Genomic DNA, 13,526 nt, shown 5'->3' with positions numbered 1-13,526 from the left:
TGGAGGACATTGACTTCTACTCTCTGATGAGTCCAAAGTTGACTAAGCCCACAGCTGTGTGTGTACAGGGGCCATGGCATGTAACAAAGGCTAACATTGATTAACCGTGGGCTTTGTGTCAGTCACTCTTCTGAGTGAGTTAGATGTATCCATGAAATTATTCCATCCTCAGATAACCTTTTGACATAGATGTGTTGTTATTCCCATATGACAGATAAGGAAATTGAAGCATAGAGAGTAAGTGGTAAAGCCAGGCTTGGAACTGGGGCAAGCTGGTTCCAGAGCATCCTAATTATTATGCTATACTGCATGCAATGTTGTGCAGTACACGTACATAAATACCCACACCCATTCTACTTGGAGTAGGTCATCCCTTCCAGTTAGGGGCTGGGAAGGCTTCTTGGAGAAAGAGGTGGTGTTGGAACAAGGCCTTGAAATTTAGGAAGGGTGATACTGGAGAAAAATAGAGGGCTCTGCAAACAGATGGGTCACAGAAAGAGGAAAGCTTAAGGATGTCCTGTGGCATGTGGTGGAAACCAGTCTGACTAGTGCCTCCATTCAGTGGCTACTTCTGCTTATATCATAGTCTAAACCTTTCAGGCTACTTGGAAAAGCCTTTCATGACCTGTCCACCATCATCCCTCCTTAGCGTCCAGCTCTTCTCTTACTACTTTCCAAGTTGCAGTTCCCCCAAATGCACTGTGGATTAGCTATACTGTTGTATTTGCTGTTCCCTCCACTGGGAAAGCTTCCACTCCTTTCCTTTCATAGCACCAAACTCCCCTATTTTTTTTTAAATTTTGTGTAGAAAACTTTCCTGCATCTCCCTGCTTCCAAGATGGGGTGAGATGCTCATCTATGTTCTAAGCTCATCTAGCTTCTCATTCTTTCTTTCATTGACTATTTCATACCAGGCTGTGATTGACTGTTTTTCATCGCCTCCCATTAAAGTATCAAATCTAAGAGGGCAGGTAATAGGTCACATCCCTTTCCTGTAGCTTCTAACATAGTCATGGGTACACAATAGACTCTTAACCAAAATCTATTGAAATAAGCACCTAACCTGTTTTTCAAAGAATCCCAGAAAAGGATGATTTTTTGTGTTCCTTGGTTACCCGTTCTTGGTTTAAGAAATCTAATAAGAAACTTTTCCTTGAGACTGAACTAAATCTTTGCTGTTGTAACTTTTAAACATATAATCACACTTAATATCAAATCATCTTGCAGGGATTTACAAATGCTTGCAAATTTTTCTTACCCTTGTATTTCTTTTTTAGAAAATTGGTGTGCTTGATCAAGCCAGGGTCTTAAAAGTGTTCAAATGAAGAGGTGTGTATTGACTATTGTCATCCACAACATATGAAGGCCTTAAAAGATTGTGAATACTAAAAACACCAGAATCGGGATCTGGAGACCTGGGTTTTAGTCCCTCTATTGTGTGACCTTGAGCACTCTAGCAGACTCTCCTCATTCCAATGTATCTGGCTATCTGCAAAATGTGGTAACTAAGCTTGTTGCAATTCTGTTTAAAGTAAGGGTCAATGGATTTTGAGTTTGTACCAGAGGAACTTCCTGTGGGAAGAGGATAAGAGTGTTAGGGCATGGACCTATAGACATCTATCTGAGATAATTGTAGAGGTAGATTTGCATATAGTTGTAAGAAAAAATACAAAGAGATTCTGTACATCCTTTTCTCAGCTTTCCCCAAAGACAACATCTTACATGAGTATAATGTTGATATAATACCACAACCAGGAAGTTGACACTGACATAAGTATAATATTGATATAGTACCACAACCAGGTAGTTGACATTGACATAAGTATAATATTGATATAGTACCACAACCAGGAAGTTGACAATGACATAACTATAATATTGATATAGTACCACAACCAGGAGGTTGACATTGACATTCAGATTCTACCAGATTTATATGTACTTTTCTTTGTGTATATGTATTTAGTCCTGTGATATTTATCATATGTGTAGATTCCTGTGACCATTACTACAGTCAAGATACAGAAAATCTCAATCACAAAGATCCCTCTTGCTGCATTTTATAGTCACAGCTGCCATCCTCTCCCTCTTCCTCCCTTAACCCCTGGCAACCACAAATCTGCTCTCCAACTTGGAATTATGTTATTTGCCAAATGTTATAAAAATGAATCATGCAGTCTGTATCCTTTTGGGGTTGTCTTTTTTTTTTTTTTTTTCACTCAGCATCATTTCCTTGAGGTCTATCCAAATTATTGCATGGTTAATACTTCATTTCTTTTCACTGTTTTTTTAAAATATAAATTTATGTATTTATTTATTTATTGGCTGCATTGGGTCTTTGTTGTTGCTGCACACGGGCTTTCTCTAGTTGCGGTGAGTGGGGACTACTCTTCATTGTGGTGCGTGGGCTCCTCATTGCAGTGGCTTCTCTTGTTGCAGAGCATGGGCTTTAGGTGCACAGGCTTCAGTAGTTGTGGCACACAGGCTCAATAGTTGTGGCGCATGCACTTAGTTGCTCCGTAGCATGTGGGATCTTCCCAGAGCAGGGACTGATCCCACGTCCCCTGCATTGGCAGGCAGATTCCCAACCACCACACCACCTAGGAAGTCCCTCTTTTCATGGTTGAATGGTGTTACATGGTATGGATGGACCACAGTTTGTTTAACCAATTACCCATTGATAAATATTTGGGTTATTTCCAGTTTAGAATTCTATGAACAAAGCTGTTATGAATACTGGTGTACAAGTTCTTGTGTGAACATGTTTTTATTTCTCTAGTGTAAATGCCCAAGGGTGAAATTGCTGGGTCATACAGTTGGCACATATTTAGTTTGTAGGTAACTGCCAGGCTCTTTTCCAGAGTGGTTGTATCAATTTACTTCCCACCAGCAATGTGTGAAAGAGCCAACATCCTCTCTGTATCCTCTCTCCAGAATTTGGGGTCAGTATTATTTTTTATTTTAGCTATTTTGTTAAGTATGTAATGATATCTCACTGTCGTTTTAATTTGCATTTCCTTACTGGCTAACAACATTGAACAGCTTTTCATGCACTCATTTGCCATCTGTATAACCTCTTTGGCGATACAGACATCTATTTTGGCTGCTACAAGGTACTTCTCCCTTCCTCCTTGATTCTCAGTGGATTCTAAGGCAGAGAGGTAAATAGCTTACAGATAAATAATGAGTTATTGTACTTGAGTGATTACTGTTGGGTGCAAGATAATGTTCCAGGTCATGGGATAAAGCAGTGATAACAACAGATAAAAATCCCTGATTTTATGAAGCTTATATTCCAGTGGGGGGAGATGGACAGTAGACAACAAAAATAAGTTAAATTTATATTATAGTAGATGGCCTTAGTGCTTTAGAAACAAATTTAAAAAACAGAAAAGAGAGCTAGGGAGTTACTTTAGTTGCAGTTTAAAATAGCATGGTCAGAAAAGACAACTTTTCCTGAGAACGGGCATTTAAGTGAAGACCTGGGGTGAGGGGAAGCCTTGTGGGTGTCTGGTAGAAGACTGCTCCTGACACTGAAGCAGGTGTGTTCAAGGAGCATCAAGGTGGCCAGGATGGCTGGAGGCTGACCACACAGGGCCTCTGGGGTGGGGCTTTGGGTAGGACTTGTTTTCTCCTTCAGTGAGATGGGGAGTCTTTGGAAGGTGTGGTGCAGAAGGTTGGCAGGTTCTGATTTCAACTTCAAAAGGATCATCCTGGTTGCTATGTTGAGAGTAGCCTGAAGGGAGAAGGGTGGAATCAGGGAGACCAGGTTGGAAACTACTGCAGTAACCTAGGTGTGGCCTGATGGTAGATTGGATAGGGTGGTGGCAGGGAGGGTCAAAAGAAATGGCAGATTCTGGATATATTTTGAAGTAGAGCAGATAGAATTTCTTATTGAGCTGAATGTGAGTGAGAGAGAGAAGAGAAACGTCTGGGTCCAAGTTCTTGGTTGGAGCATTGGAAGGATGGAGATGCCCTTCACGGAGACAAGGAAGACTGTGGGAGGGAGTTCAAGATCTCAGATGAAGTTGTGCAGCCTTTAAGGTGATTTTAGACACCAAACAGAGAGAACATGATGAGGAGGCTGTTGGATGACAAGTCTGGGGTCCTGGGGAAAGGCTTGGGTGGAGATCTTAATTTTTGAGTCACTCTTGGGGCAGAACCTATCACATAATTAGTGCTGTAAAAGTGGAGGCTCCCCTTTTGATTACAGGTCCTCAAATCCTTAATGCAAAATCCTTGGCACCAGGTTTTAGAAAAGCATTAAATTGAACCATAGGAAATTGCCAATATCTGACCATTCTTGACCTACAATAATAATTTTATATGGTTCACTGTAATAGTACATTCCACATGCCTTAATTACATAACACTCCTGGTGAGGTCTGGAACAATACGCTATAATCAAACACAGAGATATTTCTGTAAGTCCAACATACTCGTACTGAGTGGGATTTATCGCCACACACACACACTCACCCTTTCACATCAGCTTTGCTGCCAAATGCATCATATCAGGGTCTTACATTTTCATCTCACATTTTTAGAGTTTTTTTTTTCTCACATTTTTAGATTTTGGATTGTGGACTTGTATTATTATCATTGTTCTTGTTATTATTATCTTAATATTCTGTGTGGCATCCAGAGAGTTGAATGAGTGGAAGGTACTGAGAGGCATATTTCAGCTCAATTTTAAGCCTATAATAGTACTCTTCAATGATAAATCATGCTGCTTCCAAAGGTGGGAGCTCTCTGTCTCATGAGTAAATATAAGACCGAAATAACCACTTATTAGGGGGTACTTTAGGAGAAATTCAATTGTTAAAGAGATGATTGGAGTTGATGCCTTTTACAGTTCTTGGTCTCACTGAGACGGGTTGACTAAATCATTCCTGCTCTTCAGGCTTCATTTTCTGCATCTGTAAAATGGGGACAAGGAGTTGAACTTTGCGATTGCTGAGGGTGCTTTTGGCATTAATGTTTTTCAGGTCTCTCTGCTTCTCTGTGTCTTCCCACTGGTTGTTCCCCCCACCTCTCTCTACACACCCTTGTTTGCTGAGTAACCCTTTTCCACATTGTACCATGGCAATTTCCACACAATGTGCAATGAGGAATTAGCATGGGCAGCTGGGATAGGGAGGCAGAGGTTTCCCTGTTGCTTCCTAAACTGGGAAAAACAGTCATTTTTCAGTAATTACTTCCTGACATCTAAGTGTGTTTTGACTTGTCCCACACCCACAGTCTTCCTGGGAGATTGCTAATATAGGCCACAGCTCCACCTTCCTGGAATGGTGTTCTTGGTTGTAGGACCTCCCCTTTCTGGTTCTGTTGGGAAATGAGCTATTTGATGAAAGAATTTTTCTTCTTTAAAAAAATTTATTTATTTATATCTCAGGATAGTTGGTGTGCAATATTATATGTTAAAAGTGTACAATATAGTAATTCACGATTTTTAAAGGCTTATAGTCAGTACAAAATATTGGCTACATTCCCTGTGTTGTACAATATATCCCTGTAGTTTATTTTACACAAAGGTTTGTACCTCTTGCTTTCCCATTCCTATCTTGCCCCTCCGCCCCCTCCCCTCACTGGTAACCACTAGTTTGTTCTCTATATCTGTGGGTCTGCTTCTTTTCTGTTATATTCACTAGTTTGTTGTGCTTTTAAGATTCCACATATGAGTGATATCATGCAGCACTTGTCTTTCTCTGTCTTATTTATTTCACTTAGTGTAATACCTTCCAAGCCCATCCATGTTGTTATAAGTGGCAAAATTTCATTAATTTTTTTTTTTTTGGCTAAGTAGTATTCCACTGTATTTATATACACACCACATCTTCTTTATACATTCATCTGTTGAGGGACACTTAGGTTGACTTCATATCTTGGCAACTGTAAATAATGCTGCTATGAACATTGGGGTGCATGTATCTTTTGAAACTGGTGTTTTTGTTTTTTTCAGATATATACCCAGGAATACATATCATATGAGTCATATGGTAGTTCTATTTTTAGTTTTTTGGGAGCCCTCCATACTGTTTTCCATAGTGGCTGTATTAATTTACATCCCACCAACAGTGTACGAGGGTTCCCTTTTCTCTAAATCCTCACCAATATTTGTTATTTGTATTCTTTTTCATGACAGCCATTAATGACAGGTAAAAGGGGCTCTCTCATTGTGGTTTTGATTTGCATTTCCCTGATGATTAGTGATGTCGAACATCTTTTCACGTGCCTGTTGGCCATGTGCACGTCCTCTTTGGCGAAATGTCTATTCAGGTCTTCTGCCCATTTTAAAATCGGGTTGTTTTTTTGATGTTGAGTTGTATGAGCTATTAATATATATTTTGGATATTAACCCTTTATTGGTCATATCATTTGCAAATATTTTCTCCCATTCAGTAGAGTGCCTTTTCATTTAGCCAATGGTTTTCTTTGCTGTGTAAAAGATTGAAGTTTAATTAGGTCCCATTTTTTAATTTTTGCTTTTATTTCCTTTGCTTCAGGATATAGATCCAAAAAAAAATTGCTACTATTTTATGTCGAAGAGTGTTCTGCCTGTTTTCCTCTAGGAGTTTTATGGTTTCTGGTCTTACATTTAGGTCTTTAAGCCTTTTAGACTTATCAAAATTCTCAAGCAGGTTAGAGCCAACTGGTCCACTCCTAGGCACCTGCCCAAGAGAAACTCTTGCACACGTTCAGCAGGAGGCACATACAAGGACCTTTGTCATAGCATTCACCACAGTAGGAAACCTGGATGTCACCAGGAAAGGTGGTGAATAAAGTATGGCAAAGCCACCCAATGGGGCATTATACAGTCATTCAAATGAAGGAACAACACCACATGCCTCAATATGGATGGATCTTAGCAAAATGATATAAAGTGAAAGGTTATATACAGCAAGGTTATATAAAGAGTTTATATACAGCAAGATTATATAAGTTAAAAACAATGCACGTGCATGTACACACACAGAAATACATATGATACAACTAATTAAAAAGGAGAATAAAGCAATGATGAACACAGGACTCAGGATGATGGATATCCTGAGCTGGGGCAGTTAATGGATGGTTGCAAGAGGTTTCATATAGTGTCACATGATCCCCCTCAAGGTCCTGGCTTTCATTTTATGTCATGGGTTAATTGGTATTTACAACATTATAACTAATTAATTAAACTGACTAATTAAAGGGCAGTCCCAGCATGGACCAGGATGTGTGTGTCACGATCCAGGGATTATGACAATTCCAATTCTGTCTTTCTGAGATCCAAAAATAGAAGAAATAAGAATCAATGGGTGCTGCGTGTGGTCCTGATAGACTTTCCAATGAATCATGTGGATGGGCGTTAGTACATAGATTTCAGGCTCTTTTGGCTTCACAGAGGAATACTTTTATTTCTTCTTAGTTCTTGATTTTGGTCCAGCAGCTGATGTTGCTAGATAAATGAGGTCCCATTGTTAAGTCTTCCCTTACATCAGCATTCCCGTAAAAGGGCCTGAAGTTATGATCATGTATTTGATTACAGTAAGAAAATGGAGAAGACCTGTCTCTGGATAGATGACACATTCTGGTTGGGAAGATAGTGCTTGGGTGAAGAGAGGGTTGGAGCAAATTTGGAGCAGGCAGGATGGAATCTGAGTTGTCTGGCCAACAACTAGACTGTTTTCTTGAACTCTTTCTTCCTTCTCTGGCTTTTACAATATTACTCAGTTTCAACCAAGAATGTTGCTAAGTTGTGAGGACTGGCTGTGGGTGTGGGCATACCCTGATTCCTTGGATACCTACTCTGTGGCCCAGACTCACCAGAAACTGGATATACAGATATGACCCAGATCTGAGGTTGAAGACCATTATTATTTTGTCCTTGGCTTATTCTCTCTATCTACATGGACAGTACTGGCTCTTAGTGCAGCATTGCATCAAATGGATCTTGCAATAGAGGAGCAGAGGGCTCAGCTATGGAGTTGTATTCACAGTGGCAGCCCCAGGCAAAGTTAGAGCTCCCTCCTCTCAGTAGGTCCAGCCACACCTCAATTACTGAAGTCTTCTCACACTGCATTGCTATGGTTCATTTACACAGCTCTCCCGCCCACTAGCCTGTGAACATCTTCAGTATAGAGACTATGTTTTTTCATTGCAAGTCTCCCAAGCTCAGGGCAGAGTGTAGATGATACATGAATGTTGGGAGAGCAGCATGCATTTCACATTGTCATTAGCGCCCAAGGACTGGGACCTCAAAGTGGAGACAGATTATCACTGTTTGAAGGAGTCCAGGGAAGCTCAGAGATAAGGGGGTGCTGGCGGTGGTTTGGTTTGGCCTTTGAAGTGGGTTTCATGGATGGAGATGGAAGGGGAGAGTGGGAAGGAGTGGTGGTGATGGGGGGTGGGGTGGGGATATTCACAGTAAATAACTGCTGGAACTGCATGCCCGCTGATCCATCCGAGTAGACTCTGGTGGTAAATATCAATGGTATTGCTGTCCTGGTGTCTCCCAGCCGCAGGTCAGCCAGGGAGATGAGGAGGGGCCTGGGGTTTGGGTGGGGAAGAGGTAGAAATGGAATAAATGTTTCACTATCACCACCTTTATTCCATCTCTGCAGCAGGAACTTCCTATACATGATCTTACTTGATTCTCATACAACTTTGGCAGGTAGGCACTGTGACTCCAACTCTTAGGAGTAGGAAAGAGACAATGGAGGGATGATGCAACTTGCTCAGAATTACCCAAAAAGTGAGTAGGAGAGCCAGAGCTGAAGTTGAACCTGAACCACCAAGTTTCTAGGCCTGTGCTCTGATCCCTCTGCCATCCTGTCATTCTGCCACGTGTAGAGGGTGAGGCCAGTGGAGGTCAGGGTGAGAGCCAGGGCATGAGGCGGGAGCCATTAGACGCATCCAGAGGACTGCGTGGAGGAGGAGCAGGGATAAGGCTGCAGCAGAGGGCTGGGCAGCTCCTGAGGTTGGGGTGAGTGTCTGTGGTCAGGGACATTTTATTTAGAGTCTGTAAACCACCACCCTTCATCCCCAAGAAAGTCCGCAGTGGCCACAGCCTTGTCATGGGCTTCTGGGGAAACGTTTCTGGAACTGGACAGAGTGCTTAGGCAGGGAAGGAGGGAAAGGCACTTCCCTGGAACCAGGGCCAGAGATGATTTTGGAATTTAGAAGGGAGGTTGAGCTCAAGTTTTCAGCCTTTGGGGCTGGAAATGAGTAATGTCTGGTTGGGGGAGGAGCTCCACTCTAGAGATGAAATGGAAGTGATAAAAAAAGAATCAGAGACGGAAGATGTGGTTGAACAAGTAAATGGTTTGAGTCCCAGTTCTGGTGAGAGAGAAGCCCAATGACTGGTTTCATGGGGGTCATCAAAAAACATGAGTGATATATTGATGGAGACAGTGTATGCGGGGGGAGAGATAGAGTGAAGATTAGGAGAGAGGAGAAAAGATACACAGGAACAGAAAGACAGACTGAAGGGGAGCCAGAAATATACAAAGATAGAAGAAAATCACAAAGACACAGAGGGACAGAGATAATGCCCTGGAGATCCAGATGCACACAGAAACCAGGGCAGTGAGAGAGACAGAATTAAAGAGGCAGTGAGATAGCGGCAGAGACAAAGAGAAAAAAGGAACAGTGACACAAACACCCAAATGGATAGCTGTGTTTAACGGAAAACATATAAGCTTCCTGCGAAGGACTGCAACCTGGTCCTTCGGGCTTCCTGGGAGGAGGGGTTCTTTGGCTTACCTGAGGTGCTGGATAGTCCTAGGTCTCTGTGCTTTCCTCACTGACAGGTGGAAACCCCGGGGTAAAAGGCTACCTACAACATAGACCTTTTCCCCTGTAACCACAGCATCTCAGTACCAGAAGAGGCCTTAGTGCCATCTCCCATCCTCCCGTATCACACTTCTGCTTACAGCCTTCCAGTGAACGGCAAAGACCAACCACTCAGGACTAACTCTTAGACTATTACTCCTTAGACTGAGCCACCTCCCTGCAACTTTCAGTTTGGAAGCATCACATGAGCAAATCTGGTGCTGCTTTTCTCCTTGGCTCTTCAGGTTGTTGATGACGGTGACCATGTTTCCATATGGTCTCTCTTCTTCAAGACCAACATCTGCAGTTCCTTCACTGGGGTAACCAGTCAGGACAGGCTAAGTTACGCTGTAGTAACAAACAGTCCCAAGATCTCAGGGGCTCTCAGGAACAAATGTTTTATTTCTTGTAGCAAAGAAAAAATAACATTCTGTTAAAGAAAAAATTATTCATGACACTTGTTAAACAATGATAAGGCGACTTTATTCAAGGTGGGGGGGTGGTATTTTGATGGGCGTAGGGACCACTGCAGTAAGGCCTTACAGAGACTGGAGCGAACTCCAAATACAGCATGGGCAAGTGGAAATTTATAGCCAGGGAGCTGGGTGGGGATCGGTGGATGGAAAATTGCTAAGGAGAAATATCAGGAGTAAGGGGGATTCTGGCTAACAGGACCTAACAGGATTCTCACTGAAGGGAGGCCAGAGTGACCACACATGACCTGAGGGATGGTGGAGGATGAAGACCTGATCAAATATTGAGAGACATCAGATATGCAGGATGGAGGATTCTGGCTGAACTGCTTGGCAGTATTCTTGCTAATACTGGACAATGCAAAGATGAACACCGAAGCTCAAAAGTCAGGGTCCACATGAGAAGATCGTTCACAGGAGCCTGAATAGAGTTCTCCAAGCAGAGAATCTTTGTCACTTGCTCACACTGTATGTTCACTGTGAGCCAGAACAACTGCTCCAATTCATTTTCATTCCAGGACCCTGGCTGGTCGAGCAGCCTCTCTCCAAGTGCCAGGTGGTCCACCTAGGAGGGGCTCCTGGGTGCACAGGACAGTGGCGCATGCGCTTCGCTGTCCGTCGGCAAGGTGACGCAGCACGTGAACGCCCTCTGGAGCGTCCCCGGCCCCACGCCCGGCGCTGCCTGTATGCCGTGTGCTGACCGCCAGCCCCGGTTCCTAGAGCCCATCTACCTCATGGAGACCCACTGTCTGCGACAAGTGGTTGGTGGCATCTGTGGAGTCCTGAACAGGAACCGGGCCACGCCTTGCGGGACTACCAGGTGGCCGGCACCTCCACTGTAGTCGTGAAGGCCTAGCTGGTCGTCACGAGTCCTTCGGCTTCTCCGCTGACTTGAGGTCTACACGGGTGGCAAGGCCTTCCCCCGGTGCCCGTCAGACCACTGGCACACCCCGGCCGCAGACCCGTTGGACTACGCCAGGCACCCCAGCCAGGTCGCAGCGGAGACACGCAAGTGCTAAGGCCTGAAGGAGGGCGTCCTAGCCTCGGAAGACTTCCTCAGAAGCTTGCAGGCGGCCGCCCGCACCCCTCGGCCTGGGCTGCCCTCAGCGCAGCACCTGAGTCCAGCCGGCGACCGACCGTCCAGCCGGGAGCCCCGCCTCCTCCTCATGACGCCTAGACCAGGTGATGCTCCGCCTGCCGGTTTCGTAGGGCCCATTCTGTGCCATCGCTCAGCATGAACGCTCCATGCCATTTCTTTCCATATCTGTTTCAGGGTTTCAGAGGCAACGGAAATGCCCTTGCAGAAGGTACTTATTTGGCCAGTGGAGGTAATGGAGGAGATGGGAAAAAAGTTTCCCTCTTTTCATTTCTTCAGAGGGAAACTCAAATTTACTCCTCTCTCATCCCTGCCCCCACATTTAAAATGAATGCATTAAGAGGTCTAAAAAACAAAACAAAACAAAGACTAAAACATTGCCAGTTGTATTGGTTGAAGAAAAGGGACACGAGTCTCCATACCCTGGTCCTGCAAGCTTCTAGCGGAAATGACACATATCACCTTCTGTAGCTGTATTAGCCAGAGCCTTGTATCAGCGAGGTGGGGAGGAAAATTCTGCACTCAGGAAGGGGCTGCGGATATTTGTGAACAATAATACCGTTTACCACAGTAACTTCTGCCACACTACAGTCTCCAGCTCTCTGAGCTAGTCCCTTGTTTAAGGTGCTCCCAAGTTTATAGATGTTCCTCTTGATATTTGGGAGCCAGGACTGGACAAGAAACTTGCACGGAGGTGATGCTCATGGAGCATTAGGTGGTCATGCCCATAAGTGGCCTTCTTCCATCTTATACTTACAACATATAGAATATGTGTCCACCAGGTTTACCAAAGGCCACAGAAGAGAGAGAGAGAGAGAGAGAGAGAGAGAGAGGAAACACACCTTTAATTTGATCATTCTATCTAGGTGTTACAGGGCTTTATCATTCAATGCCTTTAAAAAATCTCGTGTGTTATCACTTGGGGTCTAGAAGCAATTGGCTCTTCTGTAGCTCCAAGGTGGAAAAGGGCATCTTATCTTCACTGGGCTTTCAATGAGTGAGAAATAAACCTTTATTATTTTAATCCACTGAAATTTTAGAATTTATCTATTTTGACAGCTGTTAATTATTTTCATGCAGAAATTGTTATAAGAAGAGTGCTCCGTAGTAAAAACATAAAATGTATGATATCTTAGTGATCAGGGACAGGTAATGGGAAAGTGAATTGGAGACTGGAAAGACGGAGGTTAGGGTATTCAGGGGCAAGGTATTTGTAAAGTTGTTACTTGTGATGACTTGAAAATGTAGAGCCTGCCCTTACGGTACTTGTGTTTCCAGGGAAGATGTAGGAAAATAGAATGATGGTAGCATGGCTGCATTTGTCAAAGTATTATAAGTGCAGGATGAACTCAGGAAATTCTTAGGTGGATTGCAAGCAGAAATTAAGAAGAGAAAGTCCAGAAATGTGAGGCCTTGAGGTTGGAATAGCATATTGCTTTAGACATCACGCAATAAGAGATGGGACTCCATAAGGATTTAAGTGGCAAAGGCCCAGCAAAACCTCTCAGGTGGAAAATTGATGCAGGGGATAGATCAAATGAAAAGCGCAGACTTCTCATTGATTTTTTCCATATAGTGTCAAGAAAGCTTCTATTAGCTTAAGAGAGAGAGAGAAGCAAGGGATGAGGAAGCAAGGAAAAGGACAGATTTGAGAACTATATCTTAAAAAGAACTTTGGCTGTGGTCAGTGGAAATAGATCAGAAACCTATTATATTACTAAGTGAAATGCAATACCAAAGAAACCATGAGCCTGGTCTAGAAAATCTTTGAGGTTTAACACAACCCTTGGGATGCCAACATTCCATGAACAGAAAGTAGACTAAGAAAAAGATACAATGCCCAGAAGCACATAATCCCTAATGCTCACTTCATAACTGTCTAAGGAAGGTCATGGCTCCCAAAAGGTGGACCCTGGGATCATAAGAACAATACATAAGCACTGGTTGCTCTGAGAGGACATTTATTCCCCCTTACCTGGAGCGGAAGGCTTCCTGAAGTCTGCCCAGCAGGATTTCAGAACAGCTCCACATCTGTGACTCTTGTATGTTTCCCATTCTTTCCAAGCAGGTATGTTTTTTTAATTTCTATTTTATTTTATTTATTTTATTTTATTTTTTATTGGAGTATAGTTGCTTTACAA

At 43.1% G+C, this 13,526-nt stretch overlaps 1 long non-coding RNA gene across 1 annotated transcript in view; it reads left to right on the top strand.

Moving 5' to 3' along the window:
* The first annotated feature begins 2,875 nt into the window (after positions 1-2,875).
* LOC130846791 (uncharacterized) overlaps positions 2,876-13,526 on the top strand; it is an 84,487-nt gene continuing 73,836 nt past the window's right edge. Inside the window, exon 1 of the long non-coding RNA XR_009051631.1 lies at positions 2,876-2,942. This is a non-coding gene — a long non-coding RNA (uncharacterized LOC130846791). The remainder of the gene's footprint in view (positions 2,943-13,526) is intronic.

Source organism: Hippopotamus amphibius, chromosome 2, assembly GCF_030028045.1.
Source record: "Hippopotamus amphibius kiboko isolate mHipAmp2 chromosome 2, mHipAmp2.hap2, whole genome shotgun sequence".
In the NCBI taxonomy this organism is placed as follows: Eukaryota; Metazoa; Chordata; class Mammalia; order Artiodactyla; family Hippopotamidae; genus Hippopotamus; species Hippopotamus amphibius.
Note: the sequence above shows the minus strand (reverse complement) of the source record. Positions and strands in the feature narration are given on the sequence as shown.